We start from the raw sequence: 20,974 nt of genomic DNA, 5'->3' as shown, positions 1-20,974 counted from the left end.
GAACTCCACTAAACTACTGCTGGGTACCTCCCAGGGTAGTTTTTCTGTATTTTCAGGTTAAAGCAAGAACAAGGGTTCTTCAGGACCTCTTTTTTACAGCACTGTTAATCATAAACCAATAACTACATGATGGAAATGGACAAGAAACAGTACTAATCTTTCTATTTTCTATTTCATATTTAAGTAAACTATGTAAGACAATACCGATTCCTCTGCTTACTTGAGTGAATGTTATAGAGAATGGAACTCCACTAAACTACTGCTGGGTACCTCCCAGGGTAGTTTTTCTGTATTTTCAGGTTAAAGCAAGAACAAGGGTTCTTCAGGACCTCTTTTTTACAGCACTGTTAATCATAAACCAATAACTACATGATGGAAATGGACAAGAAACAGTACTAATCTTTCTATTTTAAATTCCTAAAAACTGGACCCTTAACATTACGGTTTTTTCTTCCATTTCTGAAAGGCTTGGCTTTTCTATAAGTCAGGATGGCCGAGCGGTCTAAGGCGCTGCGTTCAGGTCGCAGTCTCCCCTGGAGGCGTGGGTTCAAATCCCACTTCTGACAATACAACTTTTATTAAACACACTGCAATGTCATTCCGACAGCGCTAGTGAAAAAACCCACTATGACAAAACACGCCCCAAAATGTTAGACTCTTCAGATGACTGGCATGACAAAACACGCCCCAAAATGTTAGACTCTTCAGATGACTGGCTTGGCATCCAATCTTGAAAGTTTTCTTATTTGTGTAGGATAGGATGACCGAGCAGTCTCTCGTGAAGGCGTGGATTTAAATCCCACTTTTGAATACTCATATTTAAGTAAACTATGTAAGACAATACCGATTCCTCTGCTTACTTGAGTGAATGTTATAGAGAATGGAACTCCACTAAACTACTGCTGGGTACCTACCAGGGTAGTTTTTCTGTATTTTCAGGTTAAAGCAAGAACAAGGGTTCTTCAGGACCTCTTTTTTACAGCACTGTTAATCATAAACCAATAACTACATGATGGAAATGGACAAGAAACAGTACTAATCTTTCTATTTTCTATTTCATATTTAAGTAACTATGTAAGACAATACAGATTCCTCTGCTTACTTGAGTGAATGTTATAGAGAATGGAACTCCACTAAACTACTGCTGGGTACCTCCCAGGGTAGTTTTTCTGTATTTTCAGGTTAAAGCAAGAACAAGGGTTCTTCAGTACCTCTTTGTTACAGCACTGTTAATCATAAACCAATAACTACATGATGGAAATGGACAAGAAACAGTACTAATCTTTCTATTTTAAATTCCTAAAAACTGGACCCTTAACATTACGTTTTTTTCTTCCATTTCTGAAAGGCTTGTCTTTTCTATAAGTCAGGATGGCCGAGCGGTCTAAGGCGCTGCGTTAAGGTCGCAGTCTCCCCTGGAGGCGTGGGTTCAAATCCCACTTCTGACAATACAACTTTTCTTAAACACACTGCAATGTCATTCCGACAGCGCTAGTGAAAAAACCCACTATGCCAAAACACGCCCCAAAATGTTAGACTCTTCAGATGACTGGCTTGGCATCCAATCTTGAAAGTTTTCTTATTTGTGTAGGATAGGATGACCGAGCAGTCTCTCGTGAAGGCGTGGATTTAAATCCCACTTTTGAATACTCATATTTAAGTAAACTATGTAAGACAATACCGATTCCTCTGCTTACTTGAGTGAATGTTATAGAGAATGGAACTCCACTAAACTACTGCTGGGTACCTCCCAGGGTAGTTTTTCTGTATTTTCAGGTTAAAGCAAGAACAAAGGTTCTTCAGGACCTCTTTTTTACAGCACTGTTAATTATAAACCAATAACTACATGATGGAAATGGAAAAGAAACAGTACTAATCTTTCTATTTTCTATTTCATATTTAAGTAACTATGTAAGACAATACAGATTCCTCTGCTTACTTGAGTGAATGTTATAGAGAATGGAACTCCACTAAACTACTGCTGGGTACCTCCCAGGGTAGTTTTTCTGTATTTTCAGGTTAAAGCAAGAACAAGGGTTCTTCAGGACCTCTTTGTTACAGCACTGTTAATCATAAACCAATAACTACATGATGGAAATGGACAAGAAACAGTTCTAATCTTTCTATTTTAAATTCCCAAAAACTGGACCCTTAACATGACGGTTTTTTCTTCCATATCTGAAAGGCTTGGCTTTTCTATAAGTCAGGATGGCCGAGCGGTCTAAGGCGCTGCGTTAAGGTCGCAGTCTCCCCTGGAGGCGTGGGTTTGAAATCCCACTTCTGACAATACAACTTTTATTAAACACACTGCAATGTCATTCCGACAGCGCTAGTGAAAAAACCCACTATGCCAAAACACGCCCCAAAATGTTAGACTCTTCAGATGACTGGCTTGGCATCCAATCTTGAAAGTTTTCTTATTTGTGTAGGTTAGGATGACCGAGCAGTCTCTCGTGAAGGCGTGGATTTAAATCCCACTTTTGAATACTCATATTTAAGTAAACTATGTAAGACAATACCGATTCCTCTGCTTACTTGAGTGAATGTTATAGAGAATGGAACTCCACTAAACTACTGCTGGGTACCTCCCAGGGTAGTTTTTCTGTATTTTCAGGTTAAAGCAAGAACAAGGGTTCTTCAGGACCTCTTTTTTACAGCACTGTTAATCATAAACCAATAACTACATGATGGAAATGGACAAGAAACAGTACTAATCTTTCTATTTTCTATTTCATATTTAAGTAAACTATGTAAGACAATACCGATTCCTCTGCTTACTTGAGTGAATGTTATAGAGAATGGAACTCCACTAAACTACTGCTGGGTACCTCCCAGGGTAGTTTTTCTGTAATTTCAGGTTAAAGCAAGAACAAGGGTTCTTCAGGACCTCTTTTTTACAGCACTGTTAATCATAAACCAATAACTACATGATGGAAATGGACAAGAAACAGTACTAATCTTTCTATTTTAAATTCCTAAAAACTGGACCCTTAACATGACGGTTTTTTCTTCCATATCTGAAAGGCTTGGCTTTTCTATAAGTCAGGATGGCCGAGCGGTCTAAGGTCGCAGTCTCCCCTGTCACTTGAGGCGTGGGTTCAAATCCCACTTCTGACAATACAACTTTTCATAAACACACTGCAATGTCATTCCGACAGCGCTAGTGAAAAAACCCACTATGCCAAAACACGCCCCAAAATGTTAAACTCTTCAGATGACTGGCTTGGCATCCAATCTTGAAAGTTTTCTTATTGGTGTAGGATAGGATGACCGAGCAGTCTCTCGTGAAGGCGTGGATTTAAATCCCACTTTTGAATACTCATATTTAAGTAAACTATGTAAGACAATACCGATTCCTCTGCTTACTTGAGTGAATGTTATAGAGAATGGAACTCCACTAAACTACTGCTGGGTACCTCCCAGGGTAGTTTTTCTGTATTTTCAGGTTAAAGCAAGAACAAGGGTTCTTCAGTACCTCTTTGTTACAGCACTGTTAATCATAAACCAATAACTACATGATGGAAATGGACAAGAAACAGTTCTAATCTTTCTATTTTAAATTCCCAAAAACTGGACCCTTAACATGACGGTTTTTTCTTCCATATCTGAAAGGCTTGGCTTTTCTATAAGTCAGGATGGCCGAGCGGTCTAAGGCGCTGCGTTAAGGTCGCAGTCTCCCCTGGAGGCGTGGGTTCAAATCCCACTTCTGACAATACAACTTTTCTTAAACACACTGCAATGTCATTCCGACAGCGCTAGTGAAAAAACCCACTATGCCAAAACACGCCCCAAAATGTTAGACTCTTCAGATGACTGGCTTGGCATCCAATCTTGAAAGTTTTCTTATTTGTGTAGGATAGGATGACCGAGCAGTCTCTCGTGAAGGCGTGGATTTAAATCCCACTTTTGAATACTCATATTTAAGTAAACTATGTAAGACAATACCGATTCCTCTGCTTACTTGAGTGAATGTTATAGAGAATGGAACTCCACTAAACTACTGCTGGGTTCCTCCCAGGGTAGTTTTTCTGTATTTTCAGGTTAAAGCAAGAACAAGGGTTCTTCAGGACCTCTTTTTTACAGCACTGTTAATCATAAACCAATAACTACATGATGGAAATGGACAAGAAACAGTACTAATCTTTCTATTTTAAATTCCTAAAAACTGGACCCTTAACATTACGGTTTTTTCTTCCATTTCTGAAAGGCTTGGCTTTTCTATAAGTCAGGATGGCCGAGCAGTCTAAGGCACTGCGTTCAGGTCGCAGTCTCCCCTGGAGGCGTGGGTTCAAATCCCACTTCTGACAATACAACTTTTATTAAACACACTGCAATGTCATTCCGACAGCGCTAGTGAAAAAACCCACTATGACAAAACACGCCCCAAAATGTTAGACTCTTCAGATGACTGGCTTGGCATCCAATCTTGAAAGTTTTCTTATTTGTGTAGGATAGGATGACCGAGCAGTCTCTCGTGAAGGCGTGGATTTAAATCCCACTTTTGAATACTCATATTTAAGTAAACTATGTAAGACAATACCGATTCCTCTGCTTACTTGAGTGAATGTTATAGAGAATGGAACTCCACTAAACTACTGCTGGGTACCTCCCAGGGTAGTTTTTCTGTATTTTCAGGTTAAAGCAAGAACAAGGGTTCTTCAGTACCTCTTTGTTACAGCACTGTTAATCATAAACCAATAACTACATGATGGAAATGGACAAGAAACAGTTCTAATCTTTCTATTTTAAATTCCCAAGAACTGGACCCTTAACATGACGGTTTTTTCTTCCATATCTGAAAGGCTTGGCTTTTCTATAAGTCAGGATGGCCGAGCGGTCTAAGGCGCTGCGTTAAGGTCGCAGTCTCCCCTGGAGGCGTGGGTTCAAATCCCACTTCTGACAATACAACTTTTCTTAAACACACTGCAATGTCATTCCGACAGTGCTAGTGAAAAAACCCACTATGCCAAAACACGCCCCAAAATGTTAGACTCTTCAGATGACTGGCTTGGCATCCAATCTTGAAAGTTTTCTTATTTGTGTAGGATAGGATGACCGAGCAGTCTCTCGTGAAGGCGTGGATTTAAATCCCACTTTTGAATACTCATATTTAAGTAAACTATGTAAGACAATACCGATTCCTCTGCTTACTTGAGTGAATGTTATAGAGAACGGAACTCCACTAAACTACTGCTGGGTACCTCCCAGGGTAGTTTTTCTGTATTTTCAGGTTAAAGCAAGAACAAGGGTTCTTCAGGACCTCTTTTTTACAGCACTGTTAATTATAAACCAATAACTACATGATGGAAATGGAAAAGAAACAGTACTAATCTTTCTATTTTCTATTTCATATTTAAGTAACTATGTAAGACAATACAGATTCCTCTGCTTACTTGAGTGAATGTTATAGAGAATGGAACTCCACTAAACTACTGCTGGGTACCTCCCAGGGTAGTTTTTCTGTATTTTCAGGTTAAAGCAAGAACAAGGGTTCTTCAGGACCTCTTTGTTACAGCACTGTTAATCATAAACCAATAACTACATGATGGAAATGGACAAGAAACAGTTCTAATCTTTCTATTTTAAATTCCCAAAAACTGGACCCTTAACATGACGGTTTTTTCTTCCATATCTGAAAGGCTTGGCTTTTCTATAAGTCAGGATGGCCGAGCGGTCTAAGGCGCTGCGTTAAGGTCGCAGTCTCCCTTGGAGGCTTGGGTTCAAATCCCACTTCTGACAATACAACTTTTATTAAACACACTGCAATGTCATTCCGACAGCGCTAGTGAAAAAACCCACTATGCCAAAACACGCCCCAAAATGTTAGACTCTTCAGATAACTGGCTTGGCATCCAATCTTGAAAGTTTTCTTATTTGTGTAGGATAGGATGACCGAGCAGTCTCTCGTGAAGGCGTGGATTTAAATCCCACTTTTGAATACTCATATTTAAGTAAACTATGTAAGACAATACCGATTCCTCTGCTTACTTGAGTGAATGTTATAGAGAATGGAACTCCACTAAACTACTGCTGGGTACCTCCCAGGGTAGTTTTTCTGTATTTTCAGGTTAAAGCAAGAACAAGGGTTCTTCAGGACCTCTTTTTTACAGCACTGTTAATCATAAACCAATAACTACATGATGGAAATGGACAAGAAACAGTACTAATCTTTCTATTTTAAATTCCTAAAAACTGGACCCTTAACATTACGGTTTTTTCTTCCATTTCTGAAAGGCTTGGCTTTTCTATAAGTCAGGATGGCCGAGCGGTCTAAGGCGCTGCGTTAAGGTCGCAGTCTCCCCTGGAGGCGTGGGTTCAAATCCCACTTCTGACAATACAACTTTTCTTAAACACACTGCAATGTCATTCCGACAGCGCTAGTGAAAAAACCCACTATGCCAAAACACGCCCCAAAATGTTAGACTCTTCAGATGACTGGCTTGGCATCCAATCTTGAAAGTTTTCTTATTTGTGTAGGTTAGGATGACCGAGCAGTCTCTCGTGAAGGCGTGGATTTAAATCCCACTTTTGAATACTCATATTTAAGTAAACTATGTAAGACAATACCGATTCCTCTGCTTACTTGAGTGAATGTTATAGAGAATGGAACTCCACTAAACTACTGCTGGGTACCTCCCAGGGTAGTTTTTCTGTATTTTCAGGTTAAAGCAAGAACAAGGGTTCTTCAGGACCTCTTTTTTACAGCACTGTTAATCATAAACCAATAACTACATGATGGAAATGGACAAGAAACAGTACTAATCTTTCTATTTTCTATTTCATATTTAAGTAAACTATGTAAGACAATACCGATTCCTCTGCTTACTTGAGTGAATGTTATAGAGAATGGAACTCCACTAAACTACTGCTGGGTACCTCCCAGGGTAGTTTTTCTGTATTTTCAGGTTAAAGCAAGAACAAGGGTTCTTCAGGACCTCTTTGTTACAGCACTGTTAATCATAAACCAATAACTACATGATGGAAATGGACAAGAAACAGTACTAATCTTTCTATTTTAAATTCCTAAAAACTGGACCCTTAACATTACGGTTTTTTCTTCCATTTCTGAAAGGCTTGGCTTTTCTATAAGTCAGGATGGCCGAGCGGTCTAAGGCGCTGCGTTAAGGTCGCAGTCTCCCCTGGAGGCGTGGGTTTGAAATCCCACTTCTGACAATACAACTTTTATTAAACACACTGCAATGTCATTCCGACAGCGCTAGTGAAAAAACCCACTATGCCAAAACACGCCCCAAAATGTTAGACTCTTCAGATGACTGGCTTGGCATCCAATCTTGAAAGTTTTCTTATTTGTGTAGGTTAGGATGACCGAGCAGTCTCTCGTGAAGGCGTGGATTTAAATCCCACTTTTGAATACTCATATTTAAGTAAACTATGTAAGACAATACCGATTCCTCTGCTTACTTGAGTGAATGTTATAGAGAATGGAACTCCACTAAACTACTGCTGGGTACCTCCCAGGGTAGTTTTTCTGTATTTTCAGGTTAAAGCAAGAACAAGGGTTCTTCAGGACCTCTTTTTTACAGCACTGTTAATCATAAACCAATAACTACATGATGGAAATGGACAAGAAACAGTACTAATCTTTCTATTTTCTATTTCATATTTAAGTAAACTATGTAAGACAATACCGATTCCTCTGCTTACTTGAGTGAATGTTATAGAGAATGGAACTCCACTAAACTACTGCTGGGTACCTCCCAGGGTAGTTTTTCTGTATTTTCAGGTTAAAGCAAGAACAAGGGTTCTTCAGGACCTCTTTTTTACAGCACTGTTAATCATAAACCAATAACTACATGATGGAAATGGACAAGAAACAGTACTAATCTTTCTATTTTAAATTCCTAAAAACTGGACCCTTAACATTACGGTTTTTTCTTCCATTTCTGAAAGGCTTGGCTTTTCTATAAGTCAGGATGGCCGAGCGGTCTAAGGCGCTGCGTTCAGGTCGCAGTCTCCCCTGGAGGTGTGGGTTCAAATCCCACTTCTGACAATACAATTTTTATTAAACACACTGCAATGTCATTCCGACAGCGCTAGTGAAAAAACCCACTATGCCAAAACACGCCCCAAAATGTTAGACTCTTCAGATAACTGGCTTGGCATCCAATCTTGAAAGTTTTGTTATTTGTGTAGGATAGGATGACCGAGCAGTCTCTCGTGAAGGCGTGGATTTAAATCCCACTTTTGAATACTCATATTTAAGTAAACTATGTAAGACAATACCGATTCCTCTGCTTACTTGAGTGAATGTTATAGAGAATGGAACTCCACTAAACTACTGCTGGGTACCTCCCAGGGTAGTTTTTCTGTATTTTCAGGTTAAAGCAAGAACAAGGGTTCTTCAGGACCTCTTTTTTACAGCACTGTTAATCATAAACCAATAACTACATGATGGAAATGGACAAGAAACAGTACTAATCTTTCTATTTTAAATTCCTAAAAACTGGACCCTTAACATTACGGTTTTTTCTTCCATTTCTGAAAGGCTTGGCTTTTCTATAAGTCAGGATGGCCGAGCGGTCTAAGGCGCTGCGTTAAGGTCGCAGTCTCCCCTGGAGGCGTGGGTTCAAATCCCACTTCTGACAATACAACTTTTCTTAAACACGCTGCAATGTTATTCCGACAGCGCTAGTGAAAAAACCCACTATGCCAAAACACGCCCCAAAATGTTAGACTCTTCAGATGACTGGCTTGGCATCCAATCTTGAAAGTTTTCTTATTTGTGTAGGATAGGATGACCGAGCAGTCTCTCGTGAAGGCGTGGATTTAAATCCCACTTTTGAATACTCATATTTAAGTAAACTATGTAAGACAATACCGATTCCTCTGCTTACTTGAGTGAATGTTATAGAGAATGGAACTCCACTAAACTACTGCTGGGTACCTCCCAGGGTAGTTTTTCTGTATTTTCAGGTTAAAGCAAGAACAAGGGTTCTTCAGGACCTCTTTTTTACAGCACTGTTAATTATAAACCAATAACTACATGATGGAAATGGAAAAGAAACAGTACTAATCTTTCTATTTTCTATTTCATATTTAAGTAACTATGTAAGACAATACAGATTCCTCTGCTTACTTGAGTGAATGTTATAGAGAATGGAACTCCACTAAACTACTGCTGGGTACCTCCCAGGGTAGTTTTTCTGTATTTTCAGGTTAAAGCAAGAACAAGGGTTCTTCAGGACCTCTTTGTTACAGCACTGTTAATCATAAACCAATAACTACATGATGGAAATGGACAAGAAACAGTTCTAATCTTTCTATTTTAAATTCCCAAAAACTGGACCCTTAACATGACGGTTTTTTCTTCCATATCTGAAAGGCTTGGCTTTTCTATAAGTCAGGATGGCCGAGCGGTCTAAGGCGCTGCGTTAAGGTCGCAGTCTCCCCTGGAGGCGTGGGTTTGAAATCCCACTTCTGACAATGCAACTTTTATTAAACACACTGCAATGTCATTCCGACAGCGCTAGTGAAAAAACCCACTATGCCAAAACACGCCCCAAAATGTTAGACTCTTCAGATGACTGGCTTGACAAAACACGCCCCAAAATGTTAGACTCTTCAGATGACTGGCTTGGCATCCAATCTTGAAAGTTTTCTTATTTGTGTAGGATAGGATGACCGAGCAGTCTCTCGTGAAGGCGTGGATTTAAATCCCACTTTTGAATACTCATATTTAAGTAAACTATGTAAGACAATACCGATTCCTCTGCTTACTTGAGTGAATGTTATAGAGAATGGAACTCCACTAAACTACTGCTGGGTACCTCCCAGGGTAGTTTTTCTGTATTTTCAGGTTAAAGCAAGAACAAGGGTTCTTCAGGACCTCTTTTTTACAGCACTGTTAATCATAAACCAATATCTACATGATGGAAATGGACAAGAAACAGTACTAATCTTTCTATTTTAAATTCCTAAAAACTGGACCCTTAACATTACGGTTTTTTCTTCCATTTCTGAAAGGCTTGGCTTTTCTATAAGTCAGGATGGCCGAGCGGTTTAAGGCGCTGCGTTCAGGTCGCAGTCTCCCCTGGAGGCGTGGGTTCAAATCCCACTTCTGACAATACAATTTTTATTAAACACACTGCAATGTCATTCCGAAAGCGCTAGTGAAAAAACCCACTATGACAAAACACGCCCCAAAATGTTAGACTCTTCAGATGACTGGCTTGACAAAACACGCCCCAAAATGTTAGACTCTTCAGATGACTGGCTTGGCATCCAATCTTGAAAGTTTTCTTATTTGTGTAGGATAGGATGACCGAGCAGTCTCTCGTGAAGGCGTGGATTTAAATCCCACTTTTGAATACTCATATTTAAGTAAACTATGTAAGACAATACCGATTCCTCTGCTTACTTGAGTGAATGTTATAGAGAATGGAACTCCACTAAACTACTGCTGGGTACCTCCCAGGGTAGTTTTTCTGTATTTTCAGGTTAAAGCAAGAACAAGGGTTCTTCAGGACCTCTTTTTTACAGCACTGTTAATCATAAACCAATATCTACATGATGGAAATGGACAAGAAACAGTACTAATCTTTCTATTTTAAATTCCTAAAAACTGGACCCTTAACATTACGGTTTTTTCTTCCATTTCTGAAAGGCTTGGCTTTTCTATAAGTCAGGATGGCCGAGCGGTCTAAGGCGCTGCGTTCAGGTCGCAGTCTCCCCTGGAGGCGTGGGTTCAAATCCCACTTCTGACAATACAATTTTTATTAAACACACTGCAATGTCATTCCGAAAGCGCTAGTGAAAAAACCCACTATGACAAAACACGCCCCAAAATGTTAGACTCTTCAGATGACTGGCTTGGCATCCAATCTTGAAAGTTTTCTTATTTGTGTAGGATAGGATGACCGAGCAGTCTCTCGTGAAGGCGTGGATTTAAATCCCACTTTTGAATACTCATATTTAAGTAAACTATGTAAGACAATACCGTTTCCTCTGCTTACTTGAGTGAATGTTATAGAGAATGGAACTCCACTAAACTACTGCTGGGTACCTCCCAGGGTAGTTTTTCTGTATTTTCAGGTTAAAGCAAGAACAAGGGTTCTTCAGGACCTCTTTTTTACAGCACTGTTAATCATAAACCAATAACAACATGATGGAAATGGACAAGAAACAGTACTAATCTTTCTATTTTAAATTCCTAAAAACTGGACCCTTAACATTACGGTTTTTTCTTCCATTTCTGAAAGGCTTGGCTTTTCTATAAGTCAGGATGGCCGAGCGGTCTAAGGCGCTGCGTTCAGGTCGCAGTCTCCCCTGGAGGCGTGGGTTCAAATCCCACTTCTGACAATACAACTTTTATTAAACACACTGCAATGTCATTCCGACAGCGCTAGTGAAAAAACCCACTATGACAAAACACGCCCCAAAATGTTAGACTCTTCAGATGACTGGCTTGGCATCCAATCTTGAAAGTTTTCTTATTTGTGTAGGATAGGATGACCGAGCAGTCTCTCGTGAAGGCGTGGATTTAAATCCCACTTTTGAATACTCATATTTAAGTAAACTATGTAAGACAATACCGATTCCTCTGCTTACTTGAGTGAATGTTATAGAGAATGGAACTCCACTAAACTACTGCTGGGTACCTCCCAGGGTAGTTTTTCTGTATTTTCAGGTTAAAGCAAGAACAAGGGTTCTTCAGGACCTCTTTTTTACAGCACTGTTAATTATAAACCAATAACTACATGATGGAAATGGAAAAGAAACAGTACTAATCTTTCTATTTTCTATTTCATATTTAAGTAACTATGTAAGACAATACAGATTCCTCTGCTTACTTGAGTGAATGTTATAGAGAATGGAACTCCACTAAACTACTGCTGGGTACCTCCCAGGGTAGTTTTTCTGTATTTTCAGGTTAAAGCAAGAACAAGGGTTCTTCAGGACCTCTTTGTTACAGCACTGTTAATCATAAACCAATAACTACATGATGGAAATGGACAAGAAACAGTTCTAATCTTTCTATTTTAAATTCCCAAAAACTGGACCCTTAACATGACGGTTTTTTCTTCCATATCTGAAAGGCTTGGCTTTTCTATAAGTCAGGATGGCCGAGCGGTCTAAGGCGCTGCGTTAAGGTCGCAGTCTCCCCTGGAGGCGTGGGTTTGAAATCCCACTTCTGACAATGCAACTTTTATTAAACACACTGCAATGTCATTCCGACAGCGCTAGTGAAAAAACCCACTATGCCAAAACACGCCCCAAAATGTTAGACTCTTCAGATGACTGGCTTGACAAAACACGCCCCAAAATGTTAGACTCTTCAGATGACTGGCTTGGCATCCAATCTTGAAAGTTTTCTTATTTGTGTAGGATAGGATGACCGAGCAGTCTCTCGTGAAGGCGTGGATTTAAATCCCACTTTTGAATACTCATATTTAAGTAAACTATGTAAGACAATACCGATTCCTCTGCTTACTTGAGTGAATGTTATAGAGAATGGAACTCCACTAAACTACTGCTGGGTACCTCCCAGGGTAGTTTTTCTGTATTTTCAGGTTAAAGCAAGAACAAGGGTTCTTCAGGACCTCTTTTTTACAGCACTGTTAATCATAAACCAATATCTACATGATGGAAATGGACAAGAAACAGTACTAATCTTTCTATTTTAAATTCCTAAAAACTGGACCCTTAACATTACGGTTTTTTCTTCCATTTCTGAAAGGCTTGGCTTTTCTATAAGTCAGGATGGCCGAGCGGTCTAAGGCGCTGCGTTCAGGTCGCAGTCTCCCCTGGAGGCGTGGGTTCAAATCCCACTTCTGACAATACAATTTTTATTAAACACACTGCAATGTCATTCCGAAAGCGCTAGTGAAAAAACCCACTATGACAAAACACGCCCCAAAATGTTAGACTCTTCAGATGACTGGCTTGACAAAACACGCCCCAAAATGTTAGACTCTTCAGATGACTGGCTTGGCATCCAATCTTGAAAGTTTTCTTATTTGTGTAGGATAGGATGACCGAGCAGTCTCTCGTGAAGGCGTGGATTTAAATCCCACTTTTGAATACTCATATTTAAGTAAACTATGTAAGACAATACCGATTCCTCTGCTTACTTGAGTGAATGTTATAGAGAATGGAACTCCACTAAACTACTGCTGGGTACCTCCCAGGGTAGTTTTTCTGTATTTTCAGGTTAAAGCAAGAACAAGGGTTCTTCAGGACCTCTTTTTTACAGCACTGTTAATCATAAACCAATATCTACATGATGGAAATGGACAAGAAACAGTACTAATCTTTCTATTTTAAATTCCTAAAAACTGGACCCTTAACATTACGGTTTTTTCTTCCATTTCTGAAAGGCTTGGCTTTTCTATAAGTCAGGATGGCCGAGCGGTCTAAGGCGCTGCGTTCAGGTCGCAGTCTCCCCTGGAGGCGTGGGTTCAAATCCCACTTCTGACAATACAATTTTTATTAAACACACTGCAATGTCATTCCGAAAGCGCTAGTGAAAAAACCCACTATGACAAAACACGCCCCAAAATGTTAGACTCTTCAGATGACTGGCTTGGCATCCAATCTTGAAAGTTTTCTTATTTGTGTAGGATAGGATGACCGAGCAGTCTCTCGTGAAGGCGTGGATTTAAATCCCACTTTTGAATACTCATATTTAAGTAAACTATGTAAGACAATACCGTTTCCTCTGCTTACTTGAGTGAATGTTATAGAGAATGGAACTCCACTAAACTACTGCTGGGTACCTCCCAGGGTAGTTTTTCTGTATTTTCAGGTTAAAGCAAGAACAAGGGTTCTTCAGGACCTCTTTTTTACAGCACTGTTAATCATAAACCAATAACAACATGATGGAAATGGACAAGAAACAGTACTAATCTTTCTATTTTAAATTCCTAAAAACTGGACCCTTAACATTACGGTTTTTTCTTCCATTTCTGAAAGGCTTGGCTTTTCTATAAGTCAGGATGGCCGAGCGGTCTAAGGCGCTGCGTTCAGGTCGCAGTCTCCCCTGGAGGCGTGGGTTCAAATCCCACTTCTGACAATACAACTTTTATTAAACACACTGCAATGTCATTCCGACAGCGCTAGTGAAAAAACCCACTATGACAAAACACGCCCCAAAATGTTAGACTCTTCAGATGACTGGCTTGGCATCCAATCTTGAAAGTTTTCTTATTTGTGTAGGATAGGATGACCGAGCAGTCTCTCGTGAAGGCGTGGATTTAAATCCCAATTTTGAATACTCATATTTAAGTAAACTATGTAAGACAATACCGATTCCTCTGCTTACTTGAGTGAATGTTATAGAGAATGGAACTCCACTAAACTACTGCTGGGTACCTCCCAGGGTAGTTTTTCTGTATTTTCAGGTTAAAGCAAGAACAAGGGTTCTTCAGGACCTCTTTTTTACAGCACTGTTAATCATAAACCAATAACTACATGATGGAAATGGACAAGAAACAGTACTAATCTTTCTATTTTCTATTTCATATTTAAGTAACTATGTAAGACAATACAGATTCCTCTGCTTACTTGAGTGAATGTTATAGAGAATGGAACTCCACTAAACTACTGCTGGGTACCTCCCAGGGTAGTTTTTCTGCATTTTCAGGTTAAAGCAAGAACAAGGGTTCTTCAGGACCTCTTTTTTACAGCACTGTTAATCATAAACCAATAACTACATGATGGAAATGGACAAGAAACAGTACTAATCTTTCTATTTTAAATTCCTAAAAACTGGACCCTTAACATTACGGTTTTTTCTTCCATTTCTGAAAGGCTTGGCTTTTCTATAAGTCAGGATGGCCGAGCGGTCTAAGGCGCTGCGTTCAGGTCGCAGTCTCCCCTGGAGGCGTGGGTTCAAATCCCACTTCTGACAATACAATTTTTATTAAACACACTGCAATGTCATTCCGACAGCGCTAGTGAAAAAACCCACTATGCCAAAACACGCCCCAAAATGTTAGACTCTTCAGATAACTGGCTTGGCATCCAATCTTGAAAGTTTTGTTATTTGTGTAGGATAGGATGACCGAGCAGTCTCTCGTGAAGGCGTGGATTTAAATCCCACTTTTGAATACTCATATTTAAGTAAACTATGTAAGACAATACCGATTCCTCTGCTTACTTGAGTGAATGTTATAGAGAATGGAACTCCACTAAACTACTGCTGGGTACCTCCCAGGGTAGTTTTTCTGTATTTTCAGGTTAAAGCAAGAACAAGGGTTCTTCAGGACCTCTTTTTTACAGCACTGTTAATCATAAACCAATAACTACATGATGGAAATGGACAAGAAACAGTACTAATCTTTCTATTTTAAATTCCTAAAAACTGGACCCTTAACATTACGGTTTTTTCTTCCATATCTGAAAGTCTTGGCTTTTCTATAAGTCAGGATGGCCGAGCGGTCTAAGGCGCTGCGTTAAGGTCGCAGTCTCCCCTGGAGGCGTGGGTTCAAATCCCACTTCTGACAATACAACTTTTCTTAAACACACTGCAATGTTATTCCGACAGCGCTAGTGAAAAAACCCACTATGCCAAAACACGCCCCAAAATGTTAGACTCTTCAGATGACTGGCTTGGCATCCAATCTTGAAAGTTTTCTTATTTGTGTAGGATAGGATGACCGAGCAGTCTCTCGTGAAGGCGTGGATTTAAATCCCACTTTTGAATACTCATATTTAAGTAAACTATGTAAGACAATACCGATTCCTCTGCTTACTTGAGTGAATGTTATAGAGAATGGAACTCCACTAAACTACTGCTGGGTACCTCCCAGGGTAGTTTTTCTGTATTTTCAGGTTAAAGCAAGAACAAGGGTTCTTCAGGACCTCTTTTTTACAGCACTGTTAATTATAAACCAATAACTACATGATGGAAATGGAAAAGAAACAGTACTAATCTTTCTATTTTCTATTTCATATTTAAGTAACTATGTAAGACAATACAGATTCCTCTGCTTACTTGAGTGAATGTTATAGAGAATGGAACTCCACTAAACTACTGCTGGGTACCTCCCAGGGTAGTTTTTCTGTATTTTCAGGTTAAAGCAAGAACAAGGGTTCTTCAGGACCTCTTTGTTACAGCACTGTTAATCATAAACCAATAACTACATGATGGAAATGGACAAGAAACAGTTCTAATCTTTCTATTTTAAATTCCCAAAAACTGGACCCTTAACATGACGGTTTTTTCTTCCATATCTGAAAGGCTTGGCTTTTCTATAAGTCAGGATGGCCGAGCGGTCTAAGGCGCTGCGTTAAGGTCGCAGTCTCCCCTGGAGGCGTGGGTTTGAAATCCCACTTCTGACAATACAACTTTTATTAAACACACTGCAATGTCATTCCGACAGCGCTAGTGAAAAAACCCACTATGCCAAAACACGCCCCAAAATGTTAGACTCTTCAGATGACTGGCTTGGCATCCAATCTTGAAAGTTTTCTTATTTGTGTAGGTTAGGATGACCGAGCAGTCTCTCGTGAAGGCGTGGATTTAAATCCCACTTTTGAATACTCATATTTAAGTAAACTATGTAAGACAATACCGATTCCTCTGCTTACTTGAGTGAATGTTATAGAGAATGGAACTCCACTAAACTACTGCTGGGTACCTCCCAGGGTAGTTTTTCTGTATTTTCAGGTTAAAGCAAGAACAAGGGTTCTTCAGGACCTCTTTTTTACAGCACTGTTAATCATAAACCAATAACTACATGATGGAAATGGACAAGAAACAGTACTAATCTTTCTATTTTCTATTTCATATTTAAGTAAACTATGTAAGACAATACCGATTCCTCTGCTTACTTGAGTGAATGTTATAGAGAATGGAACTCCACTAAACTACTGCTGGGTACCTCCCAGGGTAGTTTTTCTGTATTTTCAGGTTAAAGCAAGAACAAGGGTTCTTCAGGACCTCTTTTTTACAGCACTGTTAATCATAAACCAATAACTACATGATGGAAATGGACAAGAAACAGTACTAATCTTTCTATTTTAAATTCCTAAAAACTGGACCCTTAACATGACGGTTTTTTCTTCCATTTCTGAAAGGCTTGGCTTTTCTATAAGTCAGGATGGCCGAGCGGTCTAAGGCGCTGCGTTCAGGTCGCAGTCTCCCCTGGAGGCGTGGGTTCAAATCCCACTTCTGACAATACAACTTTTATTAAACACACTGCAATGTCATTCCGACAGCGCTAGTGAAAAAACCCACTATGACAAAACACGCCCCAAAATGTTAGACTCTTCAGATGACTGGCTTGACAAAACACGCCCCAAAATGTTAGACTCTTCAGATGACTGGCTTGGCATCCAATCTTGAAAGTTTTCTTATTTGTGTAGGATAGGATGACCGAGCAGTCTCTCGTGAAGGCGTGGATTTAAATCCCACTTTTGAATACTCATATTTAAGTAAACTATGTAAGACAATACCGATTCCTCTGCTTACTTGAGTGAATGTTATAGAGAATGGAACTCCACTAAACTACTGCTGGGTACATCCCAGGGTGGTTTTTCTGTATTTTCAAGTTAAAGCAAGAACAAGGGTTCTTCAGGACCTCTTTTTTACAGCACTGTTAATCATAAACCAATATCTACATGATGGAAATGGACAAGAAACAGTACTAATCTTTCTATTTTAAATTCCTAAAAACTGGACCCTTAACATTACGGTTTTTTCTTCCATTTCTGAAAGGCTTGGCTTTTCTATAAGTCAGGATGGCCGAGCGGTCTAAGGCGCTGCGTTCAGGTCGCAGTCTCCCCTGGAGGCGTGGGTTCAAATCCCACTTCTGACAATACAATTTTTATTAAACACACTGCAATGTCATTCCGAAAGCGCTAGTGAAAAAACCCACTATGACAAAACACGCCCCAAAATGTTAGACTCTTCAGATGACTGGCTTGACAAAACACGCCCCAAAATGTTAGACTCTTCAGATGACTGGCTTGGCATCCAATCTTGAAAGTTTTCTTATTTGTGTAGGATAGGATGACCGAGCAGTCTCTCGTGAAGGCGTGGATTTAAATCCCACTTTTGAATACTCATATTTAAGTAAACTATGTAAGACAATACCGATTCCTCTGCTTACTTGAGTGAATGTTATAGAGAATGGAACTCCACTAAACTACTGCTGGGTACCTCCCAGGGTAGTTTTTCTGTATTTTCAGGTTAAAGCAAGAACAAGGGTTCTTCAGGACCTCTTTTTTACAGCACTGTTAATCATAAACCAATATCTACATGATGGAAATGGACAAGAAACAGTACTAATCTTTCTATTTTCTATTTCATATTTAAGTAACTATGTAAGACAATACAGATTCCTCTGCTTACTTGAGTGAATGTTATAGAGAATGGAACTCCACTAAACTACTGCTGGGTACCTCCCAGGGTAGTTTTTCTGTATTTTCAGGTTAAAGCAAGAACAAGGGTTCTTCAGTACCTCTTTGTTACAGCACTGTTAATCATAAACCAATAACTACATGATGGAAATGGACAAGAAACAGTTCTAATCTTTCTATTTTAAATTCCCAAAAACTGGACCCTTAACATGACGGTTTTTTCTTCCATATCTGAAAGGCTTGGCTTTTCTATAAGTCAGGATGGCCGAGCGGTCTAAGGCGCTGCGTTAAGGTCGCAGTCTCCCCTGGAGGCGTGGGTTCAAATCCCACTTCTGACAATACAACTTTTCTTAAACACACTGCAATGTCATTCCGACAGCGCTAGTGAAAAAACCCACTATGCCAAAACACGCCCCAAAATGTTAGACTCTTCAGATGACTGGCTTGGCATCCAATCTTGAAAGTTTTCTTATTTGTGTAGGATAGGATGACCGAGCAGTCTCTCGTGAAGGCGTGGATTTAAATCCCACTTTTGAATACTCATATTTAAGTAAACTATGTAAGACAATACCGATTCCTCTGCTTACTTGAGTGAATGTTATAGAGAATGGAACTCCACTAAACTACTGCTGGGTACCTCCCAGGGTAGTTTTTCTGTATTTTCAGGTTAAAGCAAGAACAAGGGTTCTTCAGGACCTCTTTTTTACAGCACTGTTAATCATAAACCAATATCTACATGATGGAAATGGACAAGAAACAGTACTAATCTTTCTATTTTAAATTCCTAAAAACTGGACCCTTAACATTACGGTTTTTTCTTCCATTTCTGAAAGGCTTGGCTTTTCTATAAGTCAGGATGGCCGAGCGGTCTAAGGCGCTGCGTTCAGGTCGCAGTCTCCCCTGGAGGCGTGGGTTCAAATCCCACTTCTGACAATACAATTTTTATTAAACACACTGCAATGTCATTCCGAAAGCGCTAGTGAAAAAACCCACTATGACAAAACACGCCCCAAAATGTTAGACTCTTCAGATGACTGGCTTGACAAAACACGCCCCAAAATGTTAGACTCTTCAGATGACTGGCTTGGCATCCAATCTTGAAAGTTTTCTTATTTGTGTAGGATAGGATGACCGAGCAGTCTCTCGTGAAGGCGTGGATTTAAATCCCACTTTTGAATACTCATATTTAAGTAAACTATGTAAGACAATACCGATTCCTCTGCTTACTTGAGTGAATGTTATAGAGAATGGAACTCCACTAAACTACTGCTGGGTACCTCCCAGGGTAGTTTTTCTGTATTTTCAGGTTAAAGCAAGAACAAGGGTTCTTCAGGACCTCTTTTTTACAGCACTGTTAATCATAAACCAATATCTACATGATGGAAATGGACAAGAAACAGTACTAATCTTTCTATTTTAAATTCCTAAAAACTGGACCCTTAACATTACGGTTTTTTCTTCCATTTCTGAAAGGCTTGGCTTTTCTATAAGTCAGTCTAAGGCGCTGCGTTCAGGTCGCAGTCTCCCCTGGAGGCGTGGGTTCAAATCCCACTTCTGACAATACAATTTTTATTAAACACACTGCAATGTCATTCCGACAGCGCTAGTGAAAAAACCCACTATGCCAAAACACGCCCCAAAATGTTAGACTCTTCAGATAACTGGCTTGGCATCCAATCTTGAAAGTTTTCTTATTTGTGTAGGATAGGATGACCGAGCAGTCTCTCGTGAAGGCGTGGATTTAAATCCCACTTTTGAATACTCATATTTAAGTAAACTATGTAAGACAATACCGTTTCCTCTGCTTACTTGAGTGAATGTTATAGAGAATGGAACTCCACTAAACTACTGCTGGGTACCTCCCAGGGTAGTTTTTCTGTATTTTCAGGTTAAAGCAAGAACAAGGGTTCTTCAGGACCTCTTTTTTACAGCACTGTTAATCATAAACCAATAACAACATGATGGAAATGGACAAGAAACAGTACTAATCTTTCTATTTTAAATTCCTAAAAACTGGACCCTTAACATTACGGTTTTTTCTTCCATTTCTGAAAGGCTTGGCTTTTCTATAAGTCAGGATGGCCGAGCGGTCTAAGGCGCTGCGTTCAGGTCGCAGTCTCCCCTGGAGGCGTGGGTTCAAATCCCACTTCTGACAATACAACTTTTATTAAACACACTGCAATGTCATTCCGACAGCGCTAGTGAAAAAACCCACTATGACAAAACACGCCCCAAAATGTTAGACTCTTCAGATGACTGGCTTGGCATCCAATCTTGAAAGTTTTCTTATTTGTGTAGGATAGGATGACCGAGCAGTCTCTCGTGAAGGCGTGGATTTAAATCCCAATTTTGAATACTCATATTTAAGTAAACTATGTAAGACAATACCGATTCCTCTGCTTACTTGAGTGAATGTTATAGAGAATGGTACTCCACTAAACTACTGCTGGGTACCTCCCAGGGTAGTTTTTCTGTATTTTCAGGTTAAAGCAAGAACAAGGGTTCTTCAGGACCTCTTTTTTACAGCACTGTTAATCATAAACCAATAACTACATGATGGAAATGGACAAGAAACAGTACTAATCTTTCTATTTTCTATTTCATATTTAAGTAACTATGTAAGACAATACAGATTCCTCTGCTTACTTGA

The 20,974-nt window shown here is 39.6% G+C and overlaps 20 non-coding genes across 20 annotated transcripts; all 20 read left to right on the top strand.

Moving 5' to 3' along the window:
• The first annotated feature begins 483 nt into the window (after positions 1-483).
• On the top strand, positions 484-566 carry TRNAL-CAG (transfer RNA leucine (anticodon CAG)). The gene has a single exon. It is a non-coding gene; the product is annotated as a tRNA-Leu (tRNA).
• A 799-nt stretch (positions 567-1,365) lies between these two features.
• Positions 1,366-1,448, top strand: TRNAL-AAG (transfer RNA leucine (anticodon AAG)). Its single transcript has one exon. It is a non-coding gene; the product is annotated as a tRNA-Leu (tRNA).
• Positions 1,449-3,629: 2,181 nt separating this feature from the next.
• On the top strand, positions 3,630-3,712 carry TRNAL-AAG (transfer RNA leucine (anticodon AAG)). The gene has a single exon. It is a non-coding gene; the product is annotated as a tRNA-Leu (tRNA).
• A 1,107-nt stretch (positions 3,713-4,819) lies between these two features.
• TRNAL-AAG (transfer RNA leucine (anticodon AAG)) lies at positions 4,820-4,902 on the top strand. The gene has a single exon. It is a non-coding gene; the product is annotated as a tRNA-Leu (tRNA).
• A 1,349-nt stretch (positions 4,903-6,251) lies between these two features.
• TRNAL-AAG (transfer RNA leucine (anticodon AAG)) lies at positions 6,252-6,334 on the top strand. The gene has a single exon. It is a non-coding gene; the product is annotated as a tRNA-Leu (tRNA).
• A 1,594-nt stretch (positions 6,335-7,928) lies between these two features.
• Positions 7,929-8,011, top strand: TRNAL-CAG (transfer RNA leucine (anticodon CAG)). The gene has a single exon. It is a non-coding gene; the product is annotated as a tRNA-Leu (tRNA).
• Positions 8,012-8,523: 512 nt separating this feature from the next.
• Positions 8,524-8,606, top strand: TRNAL-AAG (transfer RNA leucine (anticodon AAG)). Its single transcript has one exon. It is a non-coding gene; the product is annotated as a tRNA-Leu (tRNA).
• Positions 8,607-10,001: 1,395 nt separating this feature from the next.
• TRNAL-CAG (transfer RNA leucine (anticodon CAG)) lies at positions 10,002-10,084 on the top strand. Its single transcript has one exon. It is a non-coding gene; the product is annotated as a tRNA-Leu (tRNA).
• A 557-nt stretch (positions 10,085-10,641) lies between these two features.
• TRNAL-CAG (transfer RNA leucine (anticodon CAG)) lies at positions 10,642-10,724 on the top strand. Its single transcript has one exon. It is a non-coding gene; the product is annotated as a tRNA-Leu (tRNA).
• Positions 10,725-11,236: 512 nt separating this feature from the next.
• On the top strand, positions 11,237-11,319 carry TRNAL-CAG (transfer RNA leucine (anticodon CAG)). Its single transcript has one exon. It is a non-coding gene; the product is annotated as a tRNA-Leu (tRNA).
• Positions 11,320-12,714: 1,395 nt separating this feature from the next.
• Positions 12,715-12,797, top strand: TRNAL-CAG (transfer RNA leucine (anticodon CAG)). Its single transcript has one exon. It is a non-coding gene; the product is annotated as a tRNA-Leu (tRNA).
• A 557-nt stretch (positions 12,798-13,354) lies between these two features.
• TRNAL-CAG (transfer RNA leucine (anticodon CAG)) lies at positions 13,355-13,437 on the top strand. The gene has a single exon. It is a non-coding gene; the product is annotated as a tRNA-Leu (tRNA).
• Positions 13,438-13,949: 512 nt separating this feature from the next.
• On the top strand, positions 13,950-14,032 carry TRNAL-CAG (transfer RNA leucine (anticodon CAG)). Its single transcript has one exon. It is a non-coding gene; the product is annotated as a tRNA-Leu (tRNA).
• A 754-nt stretch (positions 14,033-14,786) lies between these two features.
• On the top strand, positions 14,787-14,869 carry TRNAL-CAG (transfer RNA leucine (anticodon CAG)). The gene has a single exon. It is a non-coding gene; the product is annotated as a tRNA-Leu (tRNA).
• A 512-nt stretch (positions 14,870-15,381) lies between these two features.
• On the top strand, positions 15,382-15,464 carry TRNAL-AAG (transfer RNA leucine (anticodon AAG)). Its single transcript has one exon. It is a non-coding gene; the product is annotated as a tRNA-Leu (tRNA).
• A 1,593-nt stretch (positions 15,465-17,057) lies between these two features.
• On the top strand, positions 17,058-17,140 carry TRNAL-CAG (transfer RNA leucine (anticodon CAG)). Its single transcript has one exon. It is a non-coding gene; the product is annotated as a tRNA-Leu (tRNA).
• A 557-nt stretch (positions 17,141-17,697) lies between these two features.
• TRNAL-CAG (transfer RNA leucine (anticodon CAG)) lies at positions 17,698-17,780 on the top strand. The gene has a single exon. It is a non-coding gene; the product is annotated as a tRNA-Leu (tRNA).
• Positions 17,781-18,579: 799 nt separating this feature from the next.
• On the top strand, positions 18,580-18,662 carry TRNAL-AAG (transfer RNA leucine (anticodon AAG)). Its single transcript has one exon. It is a non-coding gene; the product is annotated as a tRNA-Leu (tRNA).
• Positions 18,663-19,174: 512 nt separating this feature from the next.
• TRNAL-CAG (transfer RNA leucine (anticodon CAG)) lies at positions 19,175-19,257 on the top strand. The gene has a single exon. It is a non-coding gene; the product is annotated as a tRNA-Leu (tRNA).
• Positions 19,258-20,396: 1,139 nt separating this feature from the next.
• TRNAL-CAG (transfer RNA leucine (anticodon CAG)) lies at positions 20,397-20,479 on the top strand. The gene has a single exon. It is a non-coding gene; the product is annotated as a tRNA-Leu (tRNA).
• Positions 20,480-20,974: the final 495 nt, after the last annotated feature.

The sequence above is a fragment of the Rhinoderma darwinii genome, chromosome 3 (assembly GCF_050947455.1).
Source record: "Rhinoderma darwinii isolate aRhiDar2 chromosome 3, aRhiDar2.hap1, whole genome shotgun sequence".
Taxonomy (NCBI): Eukaryota; Metazoa; Chordata; class Amphibia; order Anura; family Rhinodermatidae; genus Rhinoderma; species Rhinoderma darwinii.
Note: the sequence above shows the minus strand (reverse complement) of the source record. Positions and strands in the feature narration are given on the sequence as shown.